Raw genomic sequence first — 12,207 nt, 5'->3', positions numbered from 1 at the left:
CACAATAAGCTATCTACTCTGTTCATCCTGGGAAACTTAACTTCATATTGTAGTTTTGTAAGTTGGTGTGTCTGTGTGTGTTTTTATAGTAAAGCCACATCGGACTATCTGCTGAGTCCACCGAGGAGAATCGAACCCCTGATCGTTGTAAATCCGTAGGCTTACCGCTGTACCAGTGGGGGACTTGTGAGTTGGTAAACGTGATGCTGACCCACGGGAGAAAATGTAATGAAATGTTACAAATCGGTTTCTAAGAACTGAACTTTGTCATTCTAAAATTTTAGTCGCCAGTTCAAATTTCTTTATTATGATATATCTGTGTTTTTCATGTTTGAGGCGTGATCTTAATTCTTCCTTCATTATAGTTCCTGCAACTATCAACGTAAAAAGATTGGTATCTATTGTTCAAACAGAATTATCTTAGTTTGTTTTTTAATTTCGCGCAAAGCTAACGAGGGCTATCTACGGTAGCTGTTCCTAATTTATCAGTGTAAGACAAGAGGGAAGGCGGTTAGTCATTACCACCACCGCCAACTCTTGGGCTACTCTTTTACCAAAGAATAGTGGGAATGACCGTTACATTATAACGCAACCACGGCTGCAAGGGCGAACATGTTTGATACGACGAGGATTTGGACTCGCGACCCTTAGAGTACGAGTCGAACACCTTATCTAGCAATTGCATCTTTCTTGGATGCGTTTTGATTATTTGGATTGAAGTGAAGAAAAGAAAGTTTTGGTTAATTTATGAAACAAGTTAGACTGTATACTGTTGTCATTTTCAGTTATCAAGGTAATTTCAATAAAATGTATACTTCCGTTACTATTCGAATGATTAATGGTGAATTGGATATTGGTGTTTATGAAACTAAAAAATTCTAGAAATGTGTTTAAAGAACAAAGGTTAGGACTTCATAATCCTAACACGTAACCAATGTATTTAAACCAAAGAGCAGGCTCTGTGTTGGCATCTTGACGTCACTTTTTAAGTACGTTTGTTTCAAAAATGTGCATAAATTTTACGGCATAACTGATAGCTACTCGATTACCCAATACGACACCAATGAGTTGGAAATATAGTTTATTATCACAAATAAGAAACTCATATATCTCTAAATTTATTATTCAATTAAATGTGAATTGACACATCATGGCACCGACGCTATCTTTTGTTCTAAGAGATGCATGGAGGGCTATAACATGTAATATAAAGAGTATACACTCTATTTTTGAATCCGTTTTTCATTCGAGATAGCAGAACTTCTGTATTTTTCAAGTACACCCTTGTGAAAATTAATTGAAACAAATGGTCATTTTACAATATTTTCAGCATGACGGCCGGTGTAGGCTCGCTGGACCCGCTGAATTCCTTTAATCGTCATTTTTTCACACAGACGGCGTCATTAGCTGTGTTTTGCAGTACGGTCGATCTATTTTTAAGATATATGACGAAATTTTGAGGAATATTACGTCATTCAAAATTGCATTAGACTTTTCTCGAAACTGAGGCTATTTGTTTTAATGCTAATCAGACGTCGTTCAGCCGTCATACACAATGGATGTGTTTTTTGTTTTTGTTTTTTGGAATTTCGCACAAAGCTACTCGAGGGCTATCTGTGCTAGCCGTCCCTAATTTAGCAGTGTAAGACTAGAGGGAAGGCAGCTAGTCATCACCACCCACCGCCAACTCTTGGGCTACTCTTTTACCAACGAATAGTGGGATTGACCGTAACATTATACGCCCCCACGGCTGGGAGGGCGAGCATGTTTAGCGCGATGCGGGCGCGAATCCGCGACCCTCGGATTACGAGTCGCACGCCTTACGCGCTTGGATGTGATTCCTAGAAAGCGTACAAAGATTGTGATACTGCATGAGCACACGGCATGACTTACAGGAAAATCGCGGACGTTGTTGGTGTTAGCCTATCGACCATCAGCCGTGTATTCAAGGCCAAGGTGACTACCGGATCTATCAGTCCGAAACGTAAAGGAAGATGTGGCCGTAAAAGGAAAACAACCCCAAAAGACGACGCGTACGTGGTTAGGGAGAGTGTGAAAGATCCACAGAAGACAAGTGACGCCATAAATAGAGATCTGGAGGTCAAAGGAATAAAAGTCAGCTCTTCAACGGTTCGTCATAGGCTTCTTAATGTCGGTCAAAGGGCAAGGAGACCAGTCAAAAAACAACTTCTTACCAACTCAATGAAAAAAAAAATGATATCAATGGGGTCTGAAATACAAGAACTGGACGCAAGAACAATGGAGGAAGGTGTTATTTAGTGACGAGACTCACTTCTTCGTACAGGGTAAAAGAAGTCTGCATGTTCGCAGTTCTCCAGGTGAGAAACTTCGAGAATCACACATCAATCAGTTCGTAAAACACCCCTTGAAGATGATGTTTTGGGGCTTTTTCAGCTACTATGGCGTCAGAGGCTTACATATCGTAGAAGGTATGATGCGAGGACCACAGTACATCGAAGTTTTGCAGAGAAGAGTCGTTCCAGAATTGAAAAAGAGATTTCCAGATGGATCTGGCATTTCTCAGCAAAATCTGGCTTCGTGCCACACATCGAAACTTGTGAAGAATTTTATGACTACAATGCGAAGAAAGGTGCTGGACTGACCTGGTAACTCTCCGAACTTAAATCCTATTGAAAACCTTTAAGCGATTTGTAAAGAAAGATATCGGGTAAAAGACTGTACTACGAAAGATAAGCTAATTGAGGCCATAATTGAGGTGTGGTACCGCGATCCAAAAATTAGTAAAGATTGCAGTCAACTCGTGGACTCAATGCCAAAGCGGATTAATGATCTTCTGAAAAATAAAGGCAGTCATATCATGTATTAATTTGTGAGTAATTTTTGGATTTTCAGAAATAAAACGCAAAAAATTGAAAAAAAATCGTAATTTTACGTCTTGTTTCGATTAATTTGCATAAGGGTGTATTTTGGGACTTAATTTAATAATACATTAACATTTCACGTGCAAGCCTAGAAAGACTTTTTGTGGCAATGCCACATGCTAAAACCATTGGTCTTAGTGGAATTTCAAGTTTGTGGTCTATACGTAAACCATATAATTTTAGAATGTAACTACTTGAGGGATTAAGTTCATCTAGATGTTTTTAGGGAAGTTATTTGTTTTCGTAATTTCATAAATAGTTTCTTTTGCTTTCGTCTCGGTGTTTTTTAGTATTTTCGTTTTAAAGCATTGGACTATCTGCTGTATACACCGCGGATAAACGAATCTGCGATTTTAAGTCCAATAAGTACAATTTTTCAGTAAGATTTCTTTTAAGTATTTGAAATTTATTCTTCCTTCAGGTGATCGAATATTTTTTGTTTGTAAATTTTTGTAGCGTAAAGCTTATTGTGGGATCTTGCGCTAATACAAAAAAACAAAAAAAAGGTAACTTTTTCTGCTCAAACCCACAAAACCTTTGCATTTGTCAGATTTTGTGATGTTAATGCTTTTTGTTGTTTTTTTTTACTTTTAAGAGCCAATTGTTCTTGCGAATGGATCTAAATGAAACTTGGCCTGGTGATTATTATTTATTTTTAGAACTTTCCTGATCTTTTTCCTCATCACAGTTTTTGTTTCAATATTTTTATTAGTGTAAGGAGATTTGTACTTGTTGGTATTGAAAAGTGTTTGTTAAGACATTTGAAAACTTCGTCATGTGTTACAACGGTAGTTGAAAAAAATTCAGAAATGGAATTTGTATTCAAAATGGTCCGGCATGGCCAGGTTTTTAAGGCGCTCGATTCGTAATCCGAGGGTCGCGAGTTCGAATCCCCGTCACAACAAATAATCTCGCCCTTTCAGCTTTGCGGGCGCTATAATGTGGCAGTCAATCCCACTATTCGTTGGTAAAAGAGTAGCCCAAGAGTTGGCAGTGGGTGGTGATGACTAGCTGCCTTTCCTCTAGTCTTACTCTGCTAAAGTAGGAACGAACAGCGCAGATAGCCATCGTGTAGCATTGCGTGAAGTTCAGAAACAAACAAACAAACAGTATTCGAAATTATGTTATAAGTTTAAATGTTAATAGTAACGAGATTAAATCAATAATATTTTATTGCATATGATTTGTTTTCACTGTTGTCAATTTTAAAAGGTGATTTAATTGCTTCTCTAGTTTGTTAGGAATGCTTGCACAGAATAGAATTAAAAGTGTCTTCAAGAGAATTCATTGTGTTCTAACAGATTTGGTTGGAAACTTTAATTGTTACTGTGAAACTAAGTCATTTAGCTAGCAGGTACAAAGTGGAAGTTAAGATTACGAAGTTATTTTCTACTGTTATTTCTTGTACTGTTTATATATGTTTTTGTCACTATCAACATTTTCTGATGAAAGCATCTGATTTGTTAATTTATTCCTCATATCTAACTTCTCCATTTCTTTCCAAGTCTCGAGTTATATTTTTCTCTTCTTTACATGTCTAATTTAATGTTTGTGAGCTAAGTGAAGAAACAGAGAACCTCCATTTTTTTAGATATTTAAATTATTTATTTTTAAATGTTCATTCTTGTTTGTAAGCAATGCTATTGTTAAGTCATTCCTAATCAAGCAGACAAATCTAATTAATTTATGATTTCCTTTATTAAATCTGATTATTTGAAATGACCCTGAATACCTTTAAGAACGATTTTACAGCGGTGACACTTCATTAGGAAACCAATCTGAGTTGTATTTCTTGTTAGTTTAAGAATGTAAGTTAGGGTTAGCGAAAAAGCATTTCAGGTAACATGGTTAATCTTTGAAGACTCAGTATTTAATTTCTGTAGCAAATATTGGACTATAGAACACATTTAAATTTATCACACCTAATTATTTTCTCTTGAATTGGATGCTTAACATTTCGATTTATAGTTTTCTCAGAAGTGTTTGACTAAAACACAAATCATGCTAACATGTACAAATATTCAATTAGTTTAAACAGTAAATTCTAAACGTAAATTTTGTAGCGTGATTTTGACGTTACAATGGTAAAGATAATTGTTTAAACAATTATATTGTTGAAAATATAACTTTTAATGTATTCATGCATTGGAAAAACTGGGAGAACCCTACAAACAAGGACAGGAAAACAGAGCGAATCTCTTTACAAACTACAGCATGAAAGAAGCGCAATTGCAAAAAAAATATTTTTCAGCAATAATAATCAAATTACTCCTGGCAGAAATTTGCCATTTTTTGTAAAATTCTTACGAAAGTCGTTAAATAGACTGGTAGACAATTTAAAGAAGTCTTTCTCATCGAGCATCTACGATCACAGACGAACAAAAAACAAAGAATGACACTTAAAATTATTAAAATAATGATTGTTATTTCAATTAATAACTTTGTATAGGAATCCTCTTTATTATAGATGAGAAGTTACATTTTCATTAACATAATTATTTTAACAATTGGCTTGACTATTGATTATTTTAAACGTACGCTACAGAATCGATTATACTTCATTATTTAAAAAAGCGTTTCTCATCCCTTTTTAGTTTGATTTATCTTTGTGGCCCCACCCTTCGTAGACGCTGTTGCTTAGGGAAAAAAAACAACTTCATTTCCACACTGTCGATTTATAATATATTTATAACATTATTTTTACAATACTGTGTTGTTTTTAAAAAAATTGTTTATTACATACTGTTTACTTATACATGCAAAAAATATTCTGTTAGTCATTGGCATTTTATTCAGTGTGATCCTTGGACCTGATGAACACTTGAAAGTTTTTGAATGTCCGGTTGCAGTGCGGTTAGTGATAAACGAAGATCACTTTTATTCACATCATCAAGGCAGTTACGTATTTTTGATAACAAATAAGACACCTGACTACATCCATATAAGGTGTGAGAAAAAAATAAAATACAACTTTGCCTTCTCCTAGAGCTGTGAAAACTCATCAGCTATTTCACTACTTGTCAAGAAATAGTGTTTGTCACGTTTGAATCTAGCTTGGGCAGTTATATCACTCTGCAGTTCGATGAGACATTCTTGTAATGTGATGTCAACATCAACCACATTCACCCTATATAGATCCTATATCGGAATATTCATATCCAGCAGGTCGCTGAACCAAACCATACAAATGCTTTAAATGTTCCACATACACGAAAAGGTCGTCATCTTGCAGTGGCCAAAGAAGGAAATAACGTAAACTCGAGATCCAATATCACTCCAGAACAACTTTAGCTTTCCAAGGAAAGCAGTAATGACCTCTTTGCAAGATATACGATAACAGTTTTTCTTTGTAATTGTTTGTTTAACAAATTCAGCTTTACAAAAATATCTGATAGATAAAATATGGCACACTTAACAGAAACGATCTTTTTTTCCAAGCTGCTTATCACTTAAAACTGACACAATATTGTCCCAAAGTGCAAGAAAATAACGAAAACAACTTCTCTTCAATAATCAATGGACCTCTGTATACATCACTAGGCGTTCAAATTCTTCTTCATTTTTTTCACAAAGTTGTCAGAAAAGACGATCTTGAAATGCATTTGATCTGATAAAGCTGACAGCCTTTATTACAATGGCAAGAGAGTCGTGCAAACGCCTTACCAAGTTCTTTGAAACCAAATGTTACCGGTGAACCACGCATTGTATGCAAATAAAATTCAGGCACAACATTTTTTAAATGGGCGTTAAATCTTCTGTATCTTCCTATCATTGAAGCTGCACCAGTAGTTGAACAAAGAGTTATATTTCCAAGAGGAATTTTGTTTTCTTTGAAATAACTCTTTACTTCTTCAAAAAATTTCACCTTTGGTAACTGTTGTAAGCTTTCGAGCAAGAAGCATTTCCTTTCTGAGCTGTTTATTATCCAAAAACCTAACATAGGGCTTCATTATCCTGTAAACACGATTCATCAATTTTCAGAGCAAACCTTTTAACTTGCAATTGTGCAACTGGTTGTTTTTCAACACCATCTGCCATTTCATCAATACACGTTGATAATAATGAGTTGCTAAAAGGGATAACCTGAGTAATTTCATGCCTACTTTGATTCATGATAGTTGAAATTACAACAGACACTGCTGGCAAAATCAAAGATTCACCTGTATTATGCGGCTTGCCAGCTTTTGCTATTATATGGAAATCTCACAGGATGCAAGTAAACCTTTGTCTACTGTGGCTGCTCTTTCACTCAACATTCATTTTACCGTTGTCCTCGTTTGGAAATTATCAAGCAATTCTTTTGAAGTAATGTAACGTTTTGTCTTTCTTGTCCTTGTGCACTGTCTCCAAGTGCTTCCACAACTTACATGGCCACATGCTTTCATATGTAATATATGTTTGCAGTTTCGTCAAAAAAAAAGCCATGAAATAAATAACACAGAGGGGTGTATGTGTTTTTCTTATAGCAAAGCCACATGAGGCTATCTGCTGAGCCCACCGAGGGGAATCTAACTCCTGATTTTAGCGTTGTAAATCCGAAGACTTACCGCTATACTAACGGGAGGCAAAACAGAGGGAATTCGCTAAAACATTCGTGGACCCCTGGTTGAGTGCCTGCGCAAATTTTGTTTTTGTTTGTTTGTTTTTTGAATTTCACACAAAGCTACTCGAGGGCTATCTGAGCTAGCCGTCCATAATTTAACAGTGTAAGACTAGAGGGAAGGCAGCTAGTCATCACCACCCACCGCCAACTCTTGGGCTACTCTTTTAGCAACGAATAGTGGAATTGACCGTAACATTATAACGCCCCACGACTGAAAGGGCGAGCATGTTTGGCGCGAAGGGGATGCGAACCCGCGACCCTCAGATTACGAGTCGTACGCCTTAACACGCTTGGCCATGCCAAGCCTACCTGCGCAAATACCTTAACTTTGTGCCGTTCCCTAACAAGGAACATTCAAGAAATGTTATAAGATAACGCTACACATTAAATTGAAAACCCATAAGAGCCGTGAGGAAAAAAAAAAAGATTGGTGCCTTTTTTCCACCCAAGAAAAAGAAATTGACAAGGTTACATTGCGTAATGTGTCATGAGTTTGCAACATGAAGGGAAAATATGTGTATGATGGAACTAAAATATTATGAGCCTAGAAACAGTTTTTGTTCTTCACACGGTTCCTTCACGTAATTTTTCTTTTCAATGAACTATTTTATTTCGAAATATATTAATTTTTTTCTCACATAATTTGATAGACATATGTTTAAGAATAGTGTCAGTCGCAAAGAACTTTATGAATTCAGAGTTAACATCTTTGAGAAAAAATCAAAATTATTGGTACCAGGGGTCTCCTACCTTACTGTACCTCTGGTACCTTACTGTAAGTATGACAAAAAGCTATCACGCAGATAGCCTTGTTTTTACAGAACGCACGACATGTTAAATGAAAATAAATTAAAATAGTATTTACCTAAAGGATGAATTACATTTCCTTACCAAAAAAATCATCCCTGACTTTTAGATCATTTTGATCTATTCGTCTACTGCATGATACAAATATTCTCTTTCTTTTGACACAAAAATTGAGAAGTCAGCACTGTATGTTTGCTGCTATTCAATAACACTTTACTCATCTTAACCTTTCTTAGGCTTAAAGAGGAAACAAGAAGGTGATGCAACAATCAGGCTCTGATGCATGTAAACATTTTAACATTGTTAAAACGATAAGCTCACCAATAATATCTTCGGCCTTCAAGTCGAACGATAACAATGATGAAAAAACAATAAATAGAACAATTAAAAATATTTTTATTTCATGATTATTATTTTTGCACTTAATCAAATTTCCGTTTTCCTTTCAGACCCAATTGGCTACATTTGTGTACAATGTACACAATGTACATTAATGTTCCTCCAATTGTTTCATGTCATCTTCTGAAAAGTGTCTTGTGGATTTAGGTCTGAAAGGGAGCGTTAACAGCGAGCTAAAGTTGTTGTTTTTCATCTAACATTATGTGGAGTAAGAATCAACTGTAGAGTTTGTTAGATGATGCGGTAGCATTTGTCCTTGAATGCTTGGTTGGTGAGTGAAGCACCACACAAAGACAGTTTTTCTCTGGAGAATCAGTCGAAAATATAAACAGATAAATATATAAATATTTTGGTTGTTACTCGAGTGCTAGTCGAGTTTAGTAACGTTTTAGCTGTGGGGGATACGGGGAGAAGAGAATTTTTGATTCATTTTTAGATTTAAATATTTTATTCGGGCAGTGAATTTACTGTGGCCCTCTAATTTTCCGTCATTTACATGTCACCCCTCAGAAACATAGCGTAGCCCCTGGAGGGCCATATGACCCACGTTGAAAACAATTGATTTAAAACACTGAAGCTATATATCAGCCAATTACTGTTTGCGTTTGGTAAAATGCTCTAAAAGGAGGTGTAAAACGAAATGTTGATTGCCTCATTAAAAATAATAATAATTTGATACTTTTAAATTATTTATTACTAAAATGCTAAATTTTATCGGTAATTATTATTTTTCAGTGTATTGAAGCATACATTCATAGGAAATGTTGTAAACAATATTTTTCCCAACATTTGGTCTTTAGGTGATTTGACTGTAACCTTATTGTGTGATGGCTTTTGGATACTGTTCTGGTTTGGTTTGTTTGAAATTTTGCGCAAAGCTACACGAGGGCTATCTGCGCTAGCCGTCCCTAATTTAGCAGTGTAAGACTAGAGGGAAGGTAGCTAGTCATCACCACCCACTGCCAACTCTTGGGTTACTCTTTTACCAGCGAATAGTCTGATTAACCGTAACATTGCAACGACCCCACGATTGAGAGGGCGAGCATATTTGGTGTGACGGGGATTCAAACCCACAGCCCTCAGATTACGAGTCGAGTGCTTTAACCAGCTCACTATGCCAGGCCTGATAGTGTTCTGACTTTAGGTTGTTTACGTATTCTCTGTAAGTGTTAAAAGAAATCTCTCACATAGAATAGATGGCCCAGCGTGGCCAGGTAGTCATAGTGCTCAGATTCGTAATCTGAGGGTTACGATTTTGAATTCCTGTCACACGAAACATGCTCACTCTTTCATCTGTTTGGGCGTTATAATGTGTCGGTCAATCTTACTACTCGTTTCATAAAAGAGCAGACCAAGAGTTGGCGGTGGGTGGTGATGACTAGCTGCCTTCCCTCTAGACTTACACTGCTAAATTACAGATGGCTAGTACAGGTGGCCCCTGTGTAGGTTTGCGTGAAATTCAAATACAAACAAACTTGTGAAATGGGAACCACAAAACTTTTGTCATTATTCAGTATATTTATATTCTTATTTTTAATTATGATTGTGACAATGTATTTGTTTTATGATGTTTATAGATTCAGGAACGTAAATTAATTTTTATGTGATGTTGGGAAATAAAAGAAAATAAACTGAAATAAGCTCAACGTTTTAACTTTGAATATTTCTCCTTAACAAAAGTAAAAGTTTGTATAAACAGGAGAATGATAATTTTTGGAAATATTATACAATTCCCTATTTTAATATTAACGCAATTACAAACAATACCACTAGGTTTGTGGTTTGCTCTGAATTTTGCACAAAGCTACATGAGGACTATTTGCGATAGCCGTTTCTAATTTACCAGTGATAAATTATAGCAGTGGTGTACAAAGTCCGGCCCGCGACGCGTCGCCGAGTGGCCCGCGATGTTCAACGGGAAAGTCAAACATAGAGAGTTCGGGCGCTTAGAGTTCGCGCCTGCGTGAAGATTAAGTGCTATAGAAGAATATGCATTAGATGAGATACTGGATGGCTCCATATTTGTGTCGAGCAATAAAGAAAATTTAATAAGCAAATCTCGTTAATGCATAGGCATTTAATCATTGGCGCAATGACGTAATATTTCCGTAATTACGAAATCTCACGCGTTCCAATTGTTCTTCGAGATTTACTTACGAGCCCTAATTTGATATTATTACGTAACAAAAATGGCAGCTAATCGTAAAAGAAAAGTTGACGACGAAAACCGGCAGTTTTATGATGATTGGATAGTGCAATACTGTTTTGTTCAACAACGGAAGAACGTGGTTTGTCTGCTGTGTCATTCGACAGTAGCAATGGTGAAGGTATCCAATATAAAGCGTCATTATGAGTCGAAGCATAAAGATTTCCACAACGTTGTCGGTGATGGACGAACAGCTTGAATTGAATCTCTGCGGCGGTTGCTGAATCTCCAGCAGAACGTTTTCTCAAAGCAGTCAGCAGATTTAGGTGCAGCATGTGAGGTCAGTTACGATATTTCGTTGATGACAGCGAAATCTGGCCGACCGTTCACTGATGGTGATTTTGTCAAGCAGTGTATGATTACTGCATCGGAAAAATTGTGTCCGGAAGCAGTTCGCAAGCTACAGACGGTGGCTTTGAATCGTATGACAGTTCAACGAAGAATTTCACACCTCTCAGCAGACGTGACAAGGTAGCTTACAAATAAAGCAGCCAACTTTGTCTACTTCTCTTTGGCAGCAGACGAGTCGACTGACATCAGTTCAACAGCACAGCTACTAGTTTTTGTTCGTGGTGTGTTGCCACCGTTTGATATCACAGAGGAACTAATCAGCACGGGTTCCATTAAGATCAGACAACTGGGTCTGCTCTATTCGAAGAGACAGTACGACTGTGTAGTAGTGTTTCATTGTATTTCACGAAACTGGTAAATGTGACAACTGATGAAGCACCAGCTATGACCGGAGAAAGTAGCCGGCTGGTAGCACTCTTGATGAAGCATCGAGGAAAGCAGAACAGACAGTTGGTGAAGTTACACAGTATTATTCACCAACAGAACCTGTGCAGTAAAGAATTTGGTTTTCAGGCACTGTTGGCATTAGTGACAAAAACCATTAATTTCATCAAATCACGAGGGATCGATCACCATCAGTTTCGAAGTCTTCTTGAAGAAATTGATTCAGACTATTGTGACCTTGTGTATCACTGTGAAGTGCGCTGGCTGAGTCGAGGGCAGATGCTCAGAAGATTTTGGGAATTGATTGATGAGGTGATAGAATTTCTCAGAAGCAAGAACAAAGACACAGAAGTGATTTCCATGACTGATCCAGCACAGCAAGCTGATTTGACCTTTCTGGTAGACATTACACAACACTTGAATGATCTGAATTTGAAGTTGCAAGGCTTCAGCTTGTCTGTCAGCTTGCAAATCACGTCTCAGCTTTCAGGACAAAGTTGCAGTTGTTCCGGCAGCAAGCAGCATCAGGCAACTTCGTGCACTTTCCCACTTTT

The sequence above is a fragment of the Tachypleus tridentatus genome, chromosome 8 (assembly GCF_004210375.1).
Source record: "Tachypleus tridentatus isolate NWPU-2018 chromosome 8, ASM421037v1, whole genome shotgun sequence".
NCBI classification, from domain to species: Eukaryota; Metazoa; Arthropoda; class Merostomata; order Xiphosura; family Limulidae; genus Tachypleus; species Tachypleus tridentatus.
The sequence above is the reverse complement of the archived record's forward strand: the minus strand, read 5'-3'. Positions refer to the sequence as shown.